Below are 20,220 nucleotides of genomic sequence, written 5' to 3' on the forward strand. Positions count from 1 at the left end.
GCAGTGCACATGGTTTTGCCCAACTGCTAACCAAAATCCTGCTGCGATCAACTTGGAATTACCCCCATAGTCGCTGCCCAGGGAGAGTGAAAACCCGCTGCGTACAAGTGTGCGAATGCATGTATACTAGAGATGTGCACCGGAAATTTTTCGGGTTTTGTGTTTTGGTTTTGGATTCGGTTCCGTGGCCGTGTTTTGGGTTCGAACGCGTTTTGGCAAAACCTCACCGAATTTTTTTTGTCGGATTCGGGTGTGTTTTGGATTCGGGTGTTTTTTTCAAAAAACCCTAAAAAACAGCTTAAATCATAGAATTTGGGGGTCATTTTGATCACAAAGTATTATTAACCTCAATAACCATAATTTCCACTCATTTTCAGTCTATTCTGAACACCTCACACCTCACAATATTATTTTTAGTCCCAAAATTTGCACCGAGGTCGCTGGATGACTAAGCTCAGCGACCCTAGTGGCCGACACAAACACCTGGCCCATCTAGGAGTGGCACTGCAGTGTCACGCAGGATGGCCCTTCCAAAAAACACTCCCCAAACAGCACATGACGCAAAGAAAAAAAGAGGCGCAATGAGGTAGCTGTGTGAGTAAGCTAAGCGACCCTAGTGGCCGACACAAACACCTGGCCCATCTAGGAGTGGCACTGCAGTGTCAGGCCGGATGGCCCTTCCAAAAAATACTCCCCAAACAGCACATGACGCAAAGAAGAAAAAAAAGAGGCGCAATGAGGTAGCTGTGTGAGTAAGATAAGTGACCCTAGTGGCCGACACAAACACCTGGCCCATCTAGGAGTGGCACTGCAGTGTCACGCAGGATGGCCCTTCCAAAAAACACTCCCCAAACAGCACATGACGCAAAGAAAAATGAAAGAAAAAAGAGGTGCAAGATGGAATTGTCCTTGGGCCCTCCCACCCACCCTTATGTTGTATAAACAGGACATGCACACTTTAACCAACCCATCATTTCAGTGACAGGGTCTGCCACACGACTGTGACTGAAATGACGGGTTGGTTTGGACCCCCACCAAAAAAGAAGCAATTAATCTCTCCTTGCACAAACTGGCTCTACAGAGGCAAGATGTCCACCTCATCATCATCCTCCGATTCATCACCGTGTACATCCCCCTCCTCACAGATTATTAATTCGTCCCCACTGGAATCCACCATCACAGCTCCCTGTGTACTTTGTGGAGGCAATTGCTGCTGGTGAATGTCTCCATGGAGGAATTGATTATAATTCATTTTAATGAACATCATCTTCTCCACATTTTCTGGAAGTAACCTCGTACGCCGATTGCTGACAAGGTGAGCGGCGGCACTAAACACTCTTTCGGAGTACACACTTGTGGGAGGGCAACTTAGGTAGAATAAAGCCAGTTTGTGCAAGGGCCTCCAAATTGCCTCTTTTTCCTGCCAGTATACGTACGGACTGTCTGACGTGCCTACTTGGATGCGGTCACTCATATAATCCTCCACCATTCTTTCAATGGTGAGAGAATCATATGCAGTGACAGTAGACGACATGTCCGTAATCGTTGTCAGGTCCTTCAGTCCGGACCAGATGTCAGCATCAGCAGTCGCTCCAGACTGCCCTGCATCACCGCCAGCGGGTGGGCTCGGAATTCTGAGCCTTTTCCTCGCACCCCCAGTTGTGGGAGAATGTGAAGGAGGAGATGTTGACAGGTCGCGTTCCGCTTGACTTGACAATTTTCTCACCAGCAGTTCTTTGAACCCCAGCAGACTTGTGTCTGCCGGAAAGAGAGATCCAAGGTAGGTTTTAAATCTAGGATCGAGCACGTGGCCAAAATGTAGTGCTCTGATTTCAACAGATTGACCACCCGTGAATCCTTGTTAAGCGAATTAAGGGCTCCATCCACAAGTCCCACATGCCTAGCGGAATCGCTCAGTGTTAGCTCCTCCTTCAATGTCTCCAGCTTCTTCTGCAAAAGCCTGATGAGGGGAATGACCTGACTCAGGCTGGCAGTGTCTGAACTGACTTCACGTGTGGCAAGTTCAAAAGGTTGCAGAACCTTGCACAACGTTGAAATCATTCTCCACTGCGCTTGAGACAGGTGCATTCCACCTCCTATATCGTGGTCAGTTGTATAGGCTTGAATGGCCTTTTGCTGCTCCTCCAACCTCTGAAGCATATAGAGGGTTGAATTCCACCTCGTTACCACTTCTTGCTTCAGATGATGGCAGGGCAGGTTCAGGCGTTTTTGGTGTTGCTCCAGTCTTCTGTACGTGGTGCCTGTACGCCGAAAGTGTCCCGCAATTCTTCTGGCCACCGACAGCATCTCTTGCACGCCCCTCTCGTTTTTTAAATAATTCTGCACCACCAAATTCAAGGTATGTGCAAAACATGGGACGTGCTGGAATTTGCCCATATTTAATGCACACACAATATTGCTGGCGTTGTCCGATGCCACAAATCCACAGGAGAGTCCAATTGGGGTAAGCCATTCTGCAATGATCTTCCTCAGTTGCCGTAAGAGGTTTTCAGCTGTGTGCGTATTCTGGAAAGCGGTGATACAAAGCGTAGCCTGCCTAGGAAAGAGTTGGCGTTTGCGAGATGCTGCTACTGGTGCCGCCGCTGCTGTTCTTGCGGCGGGAGTCAATACATCTACCCAGTGGGCTGTCACAGTCATATAGTCCTGAGTCTGCCCTGCTCCACTTGTCCACATGTCCGTGGTTAAGTGGACATTGGGTACAACTGCATTTTTTAGGACACTGGTGAGTCTTTTTCTGAGGTCTGTGTACATTTTCAGTATCGCCTGCCTAGAGAAATGGAACCTAGATGGTATTTGGTACCGGGGACACAGTACCTCAATCAAGTCTATAGTTGGCTCTGCAGTAATGATGGATACCGGAACCACGTTTCTCACCGCCCAGGATGCCAAGGCCTCAGTTATCCGCTTTGCAGCAGGATGACTGCTGTGATATTTCATCTTCCTCGCAAAGGACTGTTGGATAGTCAATTTCTTGGTGGAAGTAGTAAAAGTCGTCTTACGACTTCCCCTCTGGGATGACCATCGACTCCCAGCAGCAACAACAGCAGCGCCAGCAGCAGTAGGCGTTACACGCAAGGATGCATTGGAGGAATCCCAGGCAGGAGAGGACTCGTCAGAATTGCCAGTGACATGGCCTGCAGGACTATTGGCATTCCTGGGGAAGGAGGAAATTGACACTGAGGGAGTTGGTGGGGTGGTTTGCGTGAGCTTGGTTACAAGAGGAAGGGATTTACTGGTCAGTGGACTGCTTCCGCTGTCGCCCAAAGTTTTTGAACTTGTCACTGACTTATGATGAATGCGCTGCAGGTGACGTATAAGGGAGGATGTTCCGAGGTGGTTAACGTCCTTACCCCTACTTATTACAGCTTGACAAAGGCAACACACGGCTTGACAAATGTTGTCCGCATTTCTGTTGAAATACTTCCACACCGAAGAGCTGATTTTTTTGGTATTTTCACCAGGCATGTCAATGGCCATATTCCTCCCATGGACAACAGGTGTCTTCCCAGGTGCCTGACTTAAACAAACCACCTCACCATCAGAATCCTCCTTGTCAATTTCCTCCCCAGCGCCAGCAACACCCATATCCTCCTCATCCTGGTGTACTTCAACACTGACATCTTCAATCTGACTATCAGGAACTGGACTGCAGGTGCTCCTTCCAGCACTTGCAGGGGGCGTGCAAATGGTGGAAGGCGCATGCTCTTCACGTCCAGTGTTGGGAAGGTCAGGCATCGCAACCGACACAATTGGACTCTCCTTGTGGATTTGTGATTTCGAAGAACGCACAGTTCTTTGCTGTGCTTTTGCCAGCTTAAGTCTTTTCATTTTTCTAGCGAGAGGCTGAGTGCTTCCATCCTCATGTGAAGCTGAACCACTAGCCATGAACATAGGCCAGGGCCTCAGCCGTTCCTTGCCACTCCGTGTGGTAAATGGCATATTGGCAAGTTTACGCTTCTCCTCCGACGATTTTATTTTAGATTTTTGAGTCCTTTTTTTACTGATATTTTGTGTTTTGGATTTTACATGCTCTGTACTATGACATTGGGCATCGGCCTTGGCAGACGACGTTGATGGAATTTCATCGTCTCGGCCATGACTAGTGGCAGCAGCTTCAGCACGAGTTGGAAGTGGATCTTGATCTTTCCCTATTTTTGGAACCTCAACATTTTTGTTCTCCATATTTTAATAGGCACAACTAAAAGGCACCTCAGGTAAACAATGGAGATGGATGGATACTAGTATACTTATGGATGACGAGTGACTGACGACACAGAGGTAGCTACAGCCGTGGACTACCGTACTGCGTCTGCTAGTATAGAGATGATAATGATATAAAAAATATATATATATCACTACTGCAGGTATATATAATATAATGACGGACCTGCTGGACACTGTCAGCAGACTCCTAAACTACTAGTATGAAGAAGATAGAAAAAAAAACCCCACCACAGGTACGTATACAATTATGGACGAGCACTGACGACACAGAGGTAGCTACAGCCGTGGACTACCGTACTGCATCTGCTAGTATAGAGATGATAATGATATAAAATATATATATATATATCACTACTGCAGGTATATATAATATAATGACGGACCTGCTGGACACTGTCAGCAGACTCCTAAACTACTAGTATGAAGAAGATAGAAAAAAAAACCCCACCACAGGTAGGTATACAATTATGGACGAGCACTGACGACACAGAGGTAGCTACAGCCGTGGACTACCGTACTGCGTCTGCTAGTATAGAGATGATAATGATATAAAAAATATATATATATCACTACTGCAGGTATAAATAATATAATGACGGACCTGCTGGACACTGTCAGCAGACTCCTAAACTACTAGTATGAAGAAGATAGAAAAAAAAAACCCACCACAGGTAGGTATACAATTATGGACGAGCACTGACGACACAGAGGTAGCTACAGCCGTGGACTACCGTACTGCGTCTGCTAGTATAGAGATGATAATGATATAATATATATATATCACTACTGCAGGTATATATAATATAATGACGGACCTGCTGGACACTGTCAGCAGACTCCTAAACTACTAGTATGAAGAAGATAGAAAAAAAAAACCCACCACAGGTAGGTATACAATTATGGACGAGCACTGATGACACAGAGGTAGCTACAGCCGTGGACTACCGTACTGCGTCTGCAAGTATAGAGATGATAATGATATAAAAATATATATATATATCACTACTGCAGGTATATATAATATAATGACGGACCTGCTGGACACTGTCAGCAGATTTCTAAACTACTAGTATGAAGAAGATAGAAAAAAAAACCCACCACAGATAGGTATACAATTATGGACGAGCACTGACGACACAGAGGTAGCTACAGCCGTGGACTACCGTACTGCATCTGCTAGTATAGAGATGATAATGATATAAAAAATATATATATATCACTACTGCAGGTATATATAATATAATGACGGACCTGCTGGACACTGTCAGCAGACTCCTAAACTACTAGTATGAAGAAGATAGAAAAAAAAACCCACCACAGGTAGGTATACAATTATGGACGAGCACTGACGACACAGAGGTAGCTACAGCCGTGGACTACCGTACTGCGTCTGCAAGTATAGAGATGATAATGATATAAAAAATATATATATATCACTACTGCAGGTATATATAATATAATGACGGACCTGCTGGACACTGTCAGCAGACTCCTAAACTACTAGTATGAAGAAGATAGAAAAAAAACCCCACCACAGGTAGGTATACAATTATGGACGAGCACTGACGACACAGAGGTAGCTACAGCCGTGGACTACCGTACTGCATCTGCTAGTATAGAGATGATAATGATATAAAAAATATATATATATCACTACTGCAGGTATATATAATATAATGATGGACCTGCTGGACACTGTCAGCAGACTCCTAAACTACTAGTATGAAGAAGATAGAAAAAAAACCCCCCACCACAGGTAGGTATACAATTATGGACGAGCACTGACGACACAGAGGTAGCTACAGCCGTGGACTACCGTACTGCGTCTGCAAGTATAGAGATGATAATGATATAAAAAATATATATATATCACTACTGCAGGTATATATAATATAATGACGGACCTGCTGGACACTGTCAGCAGACTCCTAAACTACTAGTATGAAGAAGATAGAAAAAAAAAACCACCACAGGTAGGTATACAATTATGGACGAGCACTGACGACACAGAGGTAACTACAGCCGTGGACTACCGTACTGCGTCTGCTAGTATAGAGATGATAATGATATAAAAAATATATATATATCACTACTGCAGGTATATATAATATAATGACGGACCTGCTGGACACTGTCAGCAGACTCCTAAACTACTAGTATGAAGAAGATAGAAAAAAAAACCCCACCACAGGTAGGTATACAATTATGGACGAGCACTGACAACACAGAGGTAGCTACAGCTGTGGACTACCGTACTGCGTCTGCTAGTATAGAGATGATAATGATATAAAAAATATATATATATCACTACTGCAGGTATATATAATATAATGACGGACCTGCTGGACACTGTCAGCAGACTCCTAAACTACTAGTATGAAGAAGATAGAAAAAAAACCCCCACCATAGGTAGGTATACAATTATGGACGAGCACTGACGACACAGAGGTAGCTACAGCCGTGGACTACCGTACTGCGTCTGCTAGTATAGAGATGATAATGATATAAAAAATATATATATATCACTACTGCAGGTATATATAATATAATGACGGACCTGCTGGACACTGTCAGCAGACTCCTAAACTACTAGTATGAAGAAGATAGAAAAAAAAACCCACCACAGGTAGGTATACAATTATGGACGAGCACTGACGACACAGAGGTAGCTACAGCCGTGGACTACCGTACTGCGTCTGCTAGTATAGAGATGATAATGATGTAAAAAATATATATATATCACTACTGCAGGTATATATATAATATAATGACGGACCTGCTGGACACTGTCAGCAGACTCCTAAACTACTAGTATGAAGAAGATAAATAAAAAAAAACCACCACAGGTAGGTATACAATTATGGACGAGCACTGACGACACAGAGGTAGCCACAGCCGTGGACTACCGTACTGCGTCTGCTAGTATAGAGATGATAAAGATGATAGAAATGAACAAAAAAAATATAACACTACAGCAGGTAAATATTTATATAATATAATGAATGATGGACCTGCTGGACACTGTCAGCAGAATGCGTTTATAGAATAAAAAAAGAAAACACCACAGGAGTGTTTAACTTTTTCAGGCAGACAATATACTGGTGGTCACTGGTCAGTCACACTGGCAGCAAAAGTGTGCACTGTACTCCTGCTATAACTGCACCCCAGTCTCCCCCACAATTCGGCTGTGTGAGCAGTGAGCACTCAGCACAGTCAGATATACATATAGATGATATTATCATGCAGCACACTGAGGCTGAGCACAGATATGGTATGTGACTGTGTATCGTTTTTTTTCAGGCAGAGAACGGATTATATTAAATAATAAATAAAACTGGTGGTGGTCACTAGTAACTATCAGCAAAACTCTGCACTCTGAGTACTCCCTAATGCTCCCCAAAATTACTAAGTAATCAACCCAAGTGTCTCTATCTATTCTAACGGAGAGGACGCCAGCCACGTCCTCTCCCTATCAATCTCAATGCACGTGTGAAAATGGCGGCGACGCGCGGCTCCTTATATAGAATCCGAGTCTCGCGATAGAATACGAGCCTCGCGAGTATCTGACAGCGGGATGATGACGTTCGGGCGCGCTCGGGTTAGCCGAGCAAGGCGGGAAGATCCGAGTCTGCCTCGGACCCGTGTAAAAAGGCTGAAGTTCGGGGGGGTTCGGATTCCGAGGAACCGAACCCGCTCATCTCTAATGTATACGGCGCGTGAAAATGCCGCCAGACAGCGGACAGCTGCAAATCCATTCGCAACTCACACACCATCGAATGATATTTCCAGTCTGTGCGTAGCCCAGGACTTACTCCTACAGTGCGATACAAATGGGCTGATCGAGGCCGGAGCTGACGTCACACACCCGCCCTGAAAACGCTTGGGAACGCCTGCGTTTTCCCTGACACTCCCAGAAAATAGACAATTACACCCACAAACTTCCTCTTCCTGTCAATCAACTTGCGTATTCCTAGCGATCAAAATTTCCGCACCATTCTGTTGCTGTTTGGCGACGCGTATGCGCATTGCGGTGCATACACATGCGCAGTCATTTGATAATCGCCCACTGTGCGATTTCAGACAACAGTGTTCAGGTCTGAATCGTGCCCAAAGTACCAGCCAATCAGCTCCTAGCTGCCATGTCACAGGCTGGATGTAAAAAATGACAGGTAGGAGCTGATTGGCTGGCACTTTATCTCCGTCCACTTTATCTACATTCAAGGCTTAGTAAATAGACCCCATTATCAGCTAAACCTGTGGTTCCCATAATCAGTTCTCAGGACACCCTAACAGTCCAGGTTTTCAGGATATCCATGATTAAGCACAGCTGACTGAATTAGTACCTCTGCCAATTTGATTTTACCATCTAGGCCCAAGCATAGATATCCTTAAAACCTGAACTGTTAGGGTACCTTGAGGACTGACAATGGGAAAGCCTGATCTAAACCTATGATAACTCCCCTTCAGGAATCTTCTCTTTCAGCAACACATGACATCACGCTTCCTCAGCCTCACATCCCACAATATTCCCATACAGATTAAGTGGCGGCTTCGCTCGTTGCAAAACTGGTTTGAGGGCTGGGTGACAGGGTCAAGAGAGAGGCCTAGGCCCAGCCCTGGGGACATTGCAGCTCAGCCTGGGATGTGTGCAGGGCTGCAGCACGGAGCGATGACAAGGGAGGGGCATTTACAACATCACACGTTAGTAACAGCATAGGTGTGTGTGTGTGTGTGTGTGTGTGTGTGTGTGTGTGTGTGTGTGTGTGTGTGTGTGTGTGGAGCTGCCGATCTCTCGCACAGAGTCAGCCAGGACTCCTCCTGACACAAGCCTGATACCGACGGAAAGAGAGGGAAGCGGGACAGACATTTCACAGCGTGATGGAAGCTGCAGAACTAGTGGCACTTGGTGCACTGTAAAGGATTCCCTCGTCCAGGTGACTACAGAGCAGGAAGTAAGTACGAGACAGCGCGCAGTAATAGATATTGTACGTGGGAGTGTGACTTGGCGTTCTGTCAGCGGTGTCGGCGCTCAGCCAGTGTGTTATATTGATGTGTGTTGCCTGGCAGGGTGATAGGAGATGTACGGGAGACGTTTTTAGGGCAGCACACCCGCAAATATCTGTGTTTTGTATTTTCTACATTATGACAGGGTGTAACACATAATAACGCGCTTTGGCCCCCATTTATCAAGCCTCGGAGAGTGATAAACTGCACGTTGATAAAGTACCAACCAATCAGCTCCCAACTGTCATGTTACAGGCTATGGGCCAGATGCATCATCGCTTGGAGAGTAATAAAATGAAGAGAGATAGTACCAGCCAACAAGCTCCTGTCATTTTTCAAACACAGCTTGGGACATGACAGTTGGGAGCTGATTGGCTGGCACTTTTAGCACCGTGCTATTTATCACTCGCCAAGGCTTGATAAATCTGGGCCTTTATTAGACCATAAGACCATGTATTCTGGTGCACGATAACAAAATGCTACAGCAAGGTGCTGGGGAGCTTGTGGCTGTATCTCGCTGTATCTTGCTAGGGTCCCCGGCCACTGTTTGGTAATAATAATCATCCACTTACACAACAATCACACAACTGTTTTCATTTTACCCAATGGTATGAAATAAGGCAGATGGTGGGGGGACACCTATTGATTTATCTGTGCCTTGACTACTGGGAAACAGAATCCACCAAGTATACTTGACGTCAGAATGATTTATGGTTTTGGTGCTATATATTTGTATCCTATTACAGTCAATCACATCAGTGTCAGCACGTGTGATATCTGCTATATGCTCGCTTCATTCTCAATAAAAATATATTTTTAAAAAATCAATAAGCAGACACGGACAGCCAGCGCTCTCTATTTGTCACCGAGCATGTCACCGTAGCACGTGCTGGGACTTGTAGTTCCACGACAGCGGGAGAGTTGCAGGTTGCGACCCTTTGCTCATGTTGAATATGTTTCTAAGTATAGTAGAGAGCAGACTTTGTCCAAGGGTGGAAGTCCCTGTAGTGCTGGGTCAGTGGCTGCGTAGTATATATATATATATATATATATATATATATAGGTGCTACACACACCCTGCACCCTTTCTCCAATACCTACCTCTCCGGGGTCCCCCCTTTGCTCATGCGCAGTAGAAAAATCACCGGGAAAATGTCAACTGCGCCATTACCCCGGAGACCTGCGCTGCCAGCTAGATGGTGACTGCCACGCCCCCCAGCTCTCAATACACCCCTCAGTGGCTGGTTCCATTTGTCTGTCTCATCCTGTGTAATGTTGTGTTCTATGCCAGTCACTGGCGTATCTACAGTATAATGGGTACAGTGGCGCACATGTGGCCCTGGGTCCAGAGCGGGCCCACACCGCACACACTGCACCCTTTTCTTCTATACTCACCTTTCCGGCATCCATCGGCGACTGTGTGTGGCCCCCCTCCTCTCCCATAGCCGTCACCGCCGCTGCTAGCGCACTGACCACTAGAGACTCTGGTACAGTGCCGGAGTCTACAGCGCATGCGCAGGACTCCTGAAAAATGGCGCTGCGGCCAGAGTCTACAGCGCTCAGAGCGCTAACAGCGGCGGTGACGGCTACAGCAGAGGAGGGGGCCCACACACGGAGTCTGCACACTGGTCCCGTCCTCTCTAGAGACGCCCCTGCTGCCAGTGTTCCTGTGGTATAGGTTCCTAATGTCGACACCAGAATGTCATCAATGGCAGAATGTTGATAAAATGTTAACATTGTCATCAGGGGGAGATGTACTAAGTATTGGACAGAGATATAGAAGAGAGAGATAAAGTACCATCCAATCAGCTCCTGACTGCCATGTTACAGGCTGTGTTTGAAAAAATAACAGCTAGGAGCTGGTTGGTTGGTACTTTATCTCTCTCCACTTTATCTCTAGTACATAGACCCCTGTAAGTGTCGACAATAGAATATTGATATTTTTCCACAATTGTAGAGTTACAGTAAGGGCCCTACACACTTAGCGATTACACTGAAAGATATGAATGATATCGTTCATTAATGAACAAGATATTGTTAATATCTTCCAGTGTGTAGGCACCAACGATGAATGATGTGCGCCCCCGCGCTCGTTCATCGTCGGTGCCGACTTGTTTATACCTGCAAGCCAATATTGACAATCTAGTCCATATTAGCATGCAGGGCTTTGGGGCCGGGTGATAACTCCCCCTGTAACCCCCCCTCCCCCCCCCTCCCCCGTCCCCACGCCACCGGATCGGCTGTCGGGCACCTCAGCGGCCGATCGGCCAGTGTGTAGGACCCATTAGGCTTAAGGATAGATTAGGGTTAGGCTGCCATTAGGGTCAGAGTTGTGCTCTGGTTGGGGTTAGGTTTAAGGTTGGGCACACTCCCCTCGCTAAATGGGAAGCCGTATGGTCAACATGCCGACTGATGGCATTAACAATGCCAACATTATGTCAATGTTGATATCAGGAACGTCAACATTTAACACTTCGACCTCCTGTCCATATTTTCATTCTAAATTTCAACAGCCCATACATCGATATTTTGTACTACACCGTTTCATGTAGAACACAATAAGGAAAAACACTGTTTGGAAGATATTATAATATAAGTGCTGTATTATTATTATTATTATTATTATTATTATTATTATTATTATTATTATTATTATTAATAAGCTTGTTTTTTGAAGACCGTTTTGCAGTTACCCATGCACTGGCAGAAGTAACCAGCTCTGCTTTGTAATACTGGTTTTCATGGCATGTCTTTTAATGACGGGGCTTCAGACCCTGGTGCTGTAATGTTGCAGAGTGTATTCCTCTGGGATGGTCCGGGCAGCAGTCATTGGGTATGACTGAGGTTTGTACACAAACACGATGACTTACATATAGATCCAATGTTTGGGGGTCTGCGCATGTGCAGAACGGGTCCTGCATGATCACTCGCAGCCCCCTGTTAGTTGCAGCATGATTAACTGACGGCAGGCTGCAGCATTTGGGGTCGACAACTGTCACCGATCTTTGAAACATGGGCGTGTCGTCCATTTTGTAGGCATGCCTAGGCACAGGGTCTGGTCGTTGGATGCAGACATCCTGGACCTGGCAGCCCGTATCCTACAGCCATCCTGAATAAACATCAGCTTATGCAGGCTGACCGCGGTCTGCTAATGTCATGACCAATGGTTGTGATTGGTGATTCGAGGCTGCGTCCTAAGACGCATGCAGAAGGCGTCTATTTCCTACAGATGCCTCCTGCTGTTATCCATAGGTCATGACCTTCTCAACTGATCCCATTGCTGAGATGCCATTTTCCATCTCCATCAGCCAGGACTCAGCTGAGTGACTTTTTGGTGGAAAAATGGTGCAGTTCCAGGCATCAGTGTCAGTGGCACCGTCCTGTGCAGTTCCAGGCATCAATGTCAGTGGCACCGTCCTGTGCAGTTCCAGGCATCAGTGTCAGCGGCACCGCCCTGTGCAGTTCCAGGCATCAGTGTCAGCGACACCGTCCTGTGTAGTTCCAGGCATCAGTGTCAGCGGCACCGTCCTGAGCAGTTCCAGGCATCAGTGTCAGCAGCACCGTCCTGAGCAGTTCCAAGCATCAGTGTCAGTGGCAGCCTCCTGTGCAGTTCCAGGCATCAGTGTCAGCGGCACCGTCCTGAGCAGTTCCAGGCATCAGTGTCAGTGGCACCCTCCTGTGCAGTTTCAGGCATCAGTGTCAGCGTCACTGTCCTGAGCAGTTCCAGGCATCAGTGTCAGTGGCACTGTTCTGTGCAGTCCCGGGCATCAGTGTCAGCGGCACCATCCTGAGCAGTTCCAGGCATCAGTGTCAGTGGCACCGTCCTGTGCAGTTCCAGGCATCAGTGTCAGCGGCAACGTCCTGTGCAGTTCCAGGCATCAGTGTCAGCGGTACTGTCCTGTGTAGTTCCAGGCATCAGTGTCAGCGGCACCGTCCTGTGCAGTTTCAGGCACCAGTGTCAGTGGCACCGTCCTGTGCAGTTCCAGGCATCAGTGTCAGCGGCGCCGTCCTGTGCAGTTCCAGGCATCAGTGTCAGTGGCACCGTCCTGTGCAGTTCCAAGCATCAGTGTCAGCGGCAACGTCCTGTGCAGTTCCAGGCATCAGTGTCAGCGGTACCGTCCTGTGTAGTTCCAGGCACCAGTGTCAGCGGTACCGTCCTGTGCAGTTCCAGGCATCAGTGTCAGCGGCGCCGTCCTGTGCAGTTCCAGGCATCAGTGTCAGTGGCACCGTCCTGTGCAGTTCCAAGCATCAGTGTCAGCGGCAACGTCCTGTGCAGTTCCAGGCATCAGTGTCAGCGGTACCGTCCTGTGTAGTTCCAGGCACCAGTGTCAGCGGTACCGTCCTGTGTAGTTCCAGGCATCAGTGTCAGCGGCACCGTCCTGTGCAGTTCCAGGCATCAGTGTCAGCGGCACCGTCCTGTGCAGTTCCAGGCACTGGCAGAGTCACTTCCACAGCGCTCACAGATCTTTGCAACTAATGAAATATGTGCTTAAAATGAATTTCATTATATAATGATCTTCTATGAAGCTGGATATACAGTAAATAAATGCAGATATATGAATCCAGGTGTGATGCTGAATGCTCGGTGTTTGAGACATTAGACTTAGGACCCTATTTATTATTATTATGCGGCAATGACACAGATTCCTATCGGCTCTTATCACAGTGATTTACTAAGTAAACATCTCCGGAGAAGCTGCTGGATGATACCGGCCGGCACACATAGGGGTACTGGGAGCCTCGGCATGGAAAAGAAAAGAAAAAAAGATATAAAAAAAAAAAATCTGAATAGAAAAAAATGTATAAATAAATAAATAAAGCAATATTCCTGTGACTGGTTCCTCCCGCTACCGCCATCCTGGGATGGGTTTACTGTACTGATAAAACTCGCTGGAGAATGCCAGAACGGAGACTTTAACAGGCAGGAGAAAGCTCGTCTCGGATAAAACACCTGCTTTCCCCTGAAATAGGGCTGAATTCTACTGAGTAAAGAGACCGTTGGACCTAAACAAAGTAAAAGTATACACACAACGTGTCCACATACACATGACCTCAAATCGCACCATATAACTCCGTTTGGCGCGCCATGCAACTTTTTTGTTCATTTACTTCAATTAACGCCATGTTTGCACAGCTGATGTATTAAATATACAAGGTGCATGTGCCCTATACACTACCAGGTATTTGTCTGCTATAACAGTGCAAAACAGATGATAATGGGGAAAAAGGCAAAAGATGGGGACTGATATGAGTTGTGCTATGTATCCTGCAGCACAGTGCAAATCTACACGATTGCAAGAAAAATGCAAATCCTAGTACACTATAAGTCAATAAAACTTCACCAAAGGAAACCTTATCTTAAAGCTACAGTCTAATTCATGCAGAGCTCCTCTTAATTTTAAGACCCCGTCCTGTGCAATTTCAGGTACTGGTAGACTCAGGGGCACAGCACTTTCAGACTGTTCTGTCCATTTACACTAACTTTTGTTGTCCCCTTCCTGTATATACTGTAACTATATTGCTCATGTGCAGTCCTGCATTTACATTATTGTCACTTTGTGCCACCTCCAATCATTTTTCTCACTGTGCGCGACTGCAGCAGAACGGAAACCATTTACAAACGCCATGAGATACAATATAAAAGTAGTTGGTAGTGGCAAACGCAAGATTTCTAGATGGGGGTTTCCACCTGCTTGATGTCAGAGTGCATGTGGCCAGTCCATGAAGAGGGCAGAATTAGCATGCAGCAGCTATAACCGGCATCATACAAAGTGCAATGTACTGTATGTCATAATTCCCAACATACACAGGGACAGGGTTCACAGTGAGCCATTAGATGTGGCAGTCCCTACATGCTGCCAGAGCTGAATGCTTTATATCAGCTGTGGGCACCAATCCTGAGTATTGGACCAAGGCTGGGGTTGCAGCAGAAGACCCTAGAAACTGTCCTGGACATATATGAACACATTATAGTATTATTTACCCTATATATGGTCTATAGCAGAGCACACCTAACAGTGCATGTTTTACAGATCTCCTGGTTGGTGCATACACAGATGTATTAATTACTGGCTGACGCATTTTAAAAGACCCACCAGTGTTGCTAATTATTTTATTTGTAATACTGAGGAGATCTTTAAAACATGCAGCTCTAGTAAAATTGTATTATATACAATTGCTATAGTGGTCATGGTGTGGGCTAGAGAGGAGGGTTTGCAGGCAACTGGAAATCCCCCTGTGTTTGCCTATGGTGGGGGTCCACCAGGGGTCAGCTCGAGGAGAACACCTAAAGCCTAGTATATAATATCCCTCTCACATCGCACAAATAACCCGATATTGACCCGGTATATTGCCGAGTCAACACGGGTCACTGTGCGATGTGAAAGGGGCCATGGAGAATTCACAGGTCGCCTGACCCGGTAATTCAACCCAGGTTATAAGAAGGGTTATTCTGGGTCAGTGGCAGTGTGAACGGGTTCCCGGGTCGATGCGACCCGGGACCCGTTGACTACATAGGGAGAGGCGGCGAGGATATGAGCTCATCTCCCAGTGCCCCCTCCGCCCCCACCCCCGCTGCCGGCTACGCCCCCGCCGCTATGACAGCTGACCCGGCAAATTGCCAGGACGGGAAGCCTGCTGATAGGGTCCAATGTCGGATCCCACCCGGGAAGGACCCATTTCCAATTCCCGGGTGGGATCTGGCATTGGAGATGTGAAGGAGGTATAAGTATGGTGGACTGTGTTCTTTTTCCTTCCTGTTACACCAATATACAAGTACACCAACTTAATGGACCTATCCTAAGGGGATGAGGGAATGTTTTATTAGCAGGCAACAGTTTTACCAAAATATAAGTAAAATGCTGCATTACTAAAAACCTTGAATTGTGTAAATAAAACATTAAGCTATTCTGCAGTTTCCTGATGTTAAACTAATAAGAATATACTGTATGTTGTTTGTACTGTATATGCTAAATACCTCAATAATAATTATAGCAATACACACTACATACCCTGTGATATATCTCCTATGTAAGTGTCCTCAACATATAATATTTCCTCTGTTCTACACCAATCTCCATGAAATGTAATAAAATCCTGAACACCCTTTTACTTCCATCCCTAAAAACTAATACCTATCCCAAGTAACATCCTGTAACTCACAACCCCCACTGCTCAGTACACACATTTAATGCACTAATACAAATATTTTGAGTACAAGTAATACTTATGGGATGACATGGCCATGCGTTCGTTGGTGCACATGTAAACAAAACTCGGTTGTACCTGGTCATAAATCTTTGCTATCAGTGAACAGGAAACCAAAAGAATCCCCAGGTGAATCTCTATACCGGGCACCCAATTAGGTTAAAGTCACATTCCTCAGTACATAGGTAAAATGAAGTTATACTGTGACCTAGGTAATGCAGTGGAGTAATAACAGGGTTATTAATCTGGGGCGTCCAGTGTAGTTTATCACTTTGGCTACCCTAGCTTCATTGTTGATGTCTGTGCTTGACTTCTGTTTATCCTACATGGCTCGTGTCATACACCTTTCCCGCTCCGAGCACAAGTCACTCTAGCATTGAGGTCCAGAGCCACAGATCATGGTCTGCTGTAATTAGGAATTAAGCAACCTACTGTAGCTGCGAAGGCAGATAGCTACCCTCTGTGCTTAGGCTTGCAGTGGCTGCATGTGATGCCATGCAGCTGCTGCGGCCCGCCCCAGAAACGGTCCGGACACGCTTGCATTGTCTGGACCGCTCCCTTAAAATGCCGCTGCAACGCCTCCTCCCGCTCTGTGAATGCCTCTGCCTGTCAATCAGGCAGAGGCATTCGCACCTGTGAGATGCCATCACATCTCACAGTGTGCGCATGGCGGTGCAGCTTCTGCGCGTGCGCACACAGCAGAGTGTTTCAGCATGCGAATGTTGTCGGAGCAGACTACCATGCTGAATTAGGCCCTAAGTCCATTAGCCTACACAATTATTTTGTACCTTTAGAACCATGGTAAGGATACTTTGAATATATTTTATCCCACCGATATGTTGGCTTGGGAGAACTGCTGTCATCAATACCGTATGGTATGGTTGAGTACATTATGTAGTGTTCACGGTGTGTTGCTCTAGACAAATATGTTTTGGTCATGTAATGGGACATACTTTGAGAGGTGTCTGCATTAGAATATCAATAGTAACATGTATTTGCAAGTTTGGGGAAATTATCTTAACAATGCCCCTACCACATGTGTCCATCCAATGGTTTGCTGAACATGACACTGATGGTGTCCATATGTCACATCTCAGAAGCCAAACAAGAATGTATGGGATATTTTGGAATGCTGTAGGAGACAGTTATTTCTGCCACCTTAAACTCATCAATAGTTACTTTCTTGAGGAATGCACAATATAATCCTTACAAGTGTAACACCCCAGGGTTGGCGTGTATATCTAGGTGGTTGAGAGAGGTATCACAGATGTTGGGTGGCTATGTGAAAGACCTTTCCCCTTGAAATGTTCTTCCCCATACCTTTTCTGAAGTACTTTGCTCAGAGAGGTAGGATACATTGATACAAAACAGAAGTGAGCCAGCAATTCCAACAGGATGTCTTTATATTGAGCTGCAATGAACTCTGGATTGAGGAGGATGATTGGTTAATTGGCAAAAATATTAGATAATCACAAGAAATATAGGGCATACAAAGAAGATAAAGAGATGACAAATGACCACAGTTCACATCACATTGGATCATTAAAAAATGCATAAGACAAGCAATGAAATTACAGATATTTGTATAACACAATAATAAACTATAATGTGGTGATGAGAGGAGTAATTAAAAATACAATTTCACAATAACTGTTGCTAAATTCCTAGCTTACCCTAACCAAGGTACAATGATCCTCACAAGCAATAAACGTTGGAGCTCTGGTAAAATTCTGTAGTGTCACAATGTGTCAGTGGGGGGAAATTGGCACACAGATGTATAACCAATCCTGGGGTGTGATAGCGACAAATGTTCTCAGTTCTATCCAAAGAGGGTGTAGCTAGCGAAGGGATGGTATTGTCTCGACAAATTTAACTCACTTAACAATGAGGGTCTTTTGGTTGAACAAACTCACTCTCTCTCTCAGTTACATGGCTTTACTTATACTTGCAGAAATAACTCAGTCTTTCCAGAATAAATGTCTACCTTGCACTTGTAATAAAACTCAGTCTGTGAACTATCTCACAGTATCAATGCGGGGGAAAAGGGTTGTCTTCAATAACCTCTTGGCAGGGTTTTGCTTGAGGAATATGGCACTATGCCATCCACGCCCTTCTACTACTGCACAGCTGATGACAGTGGTTACTTAAGCTGGATATCAAACTTGCCGGGGGTTTGGTCACTCGATTTCCAATGTACTCACTCAGTGGGTCTATTCATGAAGCAGTGAAAAGAGTGAGGAGTGTGCCTGTGGAGAAGGCCAATCAGCTGCTCCGTACAGTTGTATAGTATGAAAATTATAAATGTCACTTTAATGCTGACTGGTCACCATGGGCAACTTCTCCACTGACTTACTTCACACTTTTCACTACTTCATGAATAGACCCCTCAGACCCTTAGAGCGGAGGTTGTTACTTGCTGGACCAGTTTTCTACGGTTCCTCACTGTTACAAGATGGCTGCGGCGTCAGTGCTTTGCACTAGGCCTGGCAGTGTCCGGTCTTCGGCTACCTGTTCTCAGCTCCCACTCTGCTCCTCACTCAGCATGCATCCAGCACCTCCAATCTTCACTCTACTCCTCCTTCTTCCCACAAGACTCTTCTCTACCCAGGCTGCCCTGCCCAATCAGATTTCCACATTCAGATCATGTCATTGGACCAGGGTCTTTGCTTAACTCTTGCTGTACCCGTACCTTCCTCTACTGGTGCTGTGGACCTGTCAGTGATCTTAAAGGGGCACACACATACCATTTTCCGGGGTACTACACATGGTGTAGTGGTTAGCCCTGACAGATATACGTGCATGACACTGACCTACTTCTTGCTATATCCCTTGGCTCCCATTGTGCATTCCTGTGTATGACCTTAGCTAATAAAATCCTCTACTCTTTGCTTAAGCTTCTTGAATAGCCATATCTAGGAGTCCAGGTGCCATTGGAAAAGTAAAGATCTTGACTAACTGCAAGTTCTACTTAGCTGCATTGTGACATCATGATGACATCATGATTTCATGCTCGTCCAGTGCCACTAAATCATGGAGTCTCCATGATTGGGCCAAGACCCTGACTTTGGAGCAAACAGCAAGGCAGGGGTAATTTGCGAAGAGCCTTCGCAGGCAAATGCCATCCTGGTCAAATTGTAGTTATGACCCTGACCTCTTGGCTCTATTGCATCAGCTCCATGTACTAAATCCTTCTATATGACCACTCTCCTGCCTGCCAAGCGAGGGGGCCATAACCTGCGTGCAGGTTGCAGCTAACTCCAAACCACCCTGCAGGGGTCTATGGTAAAAACACACCGCTAAGTTAATCCCGGTGCCCCTGTTATTGATTTTATCAATCTCTGCTTGTGGAACAAAACCTAATTTTTGCATTTAAATTGTCATGGAGAAGAAGCAGTCCATGGGAGGTTTGGGCAGTGAGTGGTCAAGGCGGATGGTACCTTGTGGCTGAACTTGGAGCAGATACAAACCGCTGATCACTTCATGTACTGTTCCTATTAATTTCCTCTAATGTGCGCTGCATGGACCCAGCAAAGGAAGTAGACCAGCATTTTGAAGCCAAGAGAGGAGGGCTAATAGGGGAAGATTGGAGGCTTACAACTGTGACTATGAACAAAATGTCTGCGACCCCAGTTCGGTGCATAAGGCTTGTGGGCGGGAGACAGTAGGAGAGAGGTTGGATGGGACCCAATTGCATAAATAGTAGTAATCAGTGGCAAACACAGGATTTCTAGAGGGGGGTTTCCAAATGCAATCCACAATCTCCCA

At 46.0% G+C, this 20,220-nt stretch overlaps 1 protein-coding gene across 1 annotated transcript in view; it reads left to right on the forward strand.

Annotated features, from left to right (window-relative positions):
- The first annotated feature begins 8,842 nt into the window (after nt 1-8,842).
- The window catches only part of LOC134944353 (aldehyde oxidase 2-like), a 183,723-nt gene continuing 172,345 nt past the window's right edge, over nt 8,843-20,220 (forward strand). Inside the window, exon 1 of the mRNA XM_063932933.1 lies at nt 8,843-9,197. The gene's annotated coding sequence lies outside the window, so the exon portion shown is untranslated. The remainder of the gene's footprint in view (nt 9,198-20,220) is intronic.

Source organism: Pseudophryne corroboree, chromosome 7 (genome assembly GCF_028390025.1).
Source record: "Pseudophryne corroboree isolate aPseCor3 chromosome 7, aPseCor3.hap2, whole genome shotgun sequence".
NCBI classification, from domain to species: Eukaryota; Metazoa; Chordata; class Amphibia; order Anura; family Myobatrachidae; genus Pseudophryne; species Pseudophryne corroboree.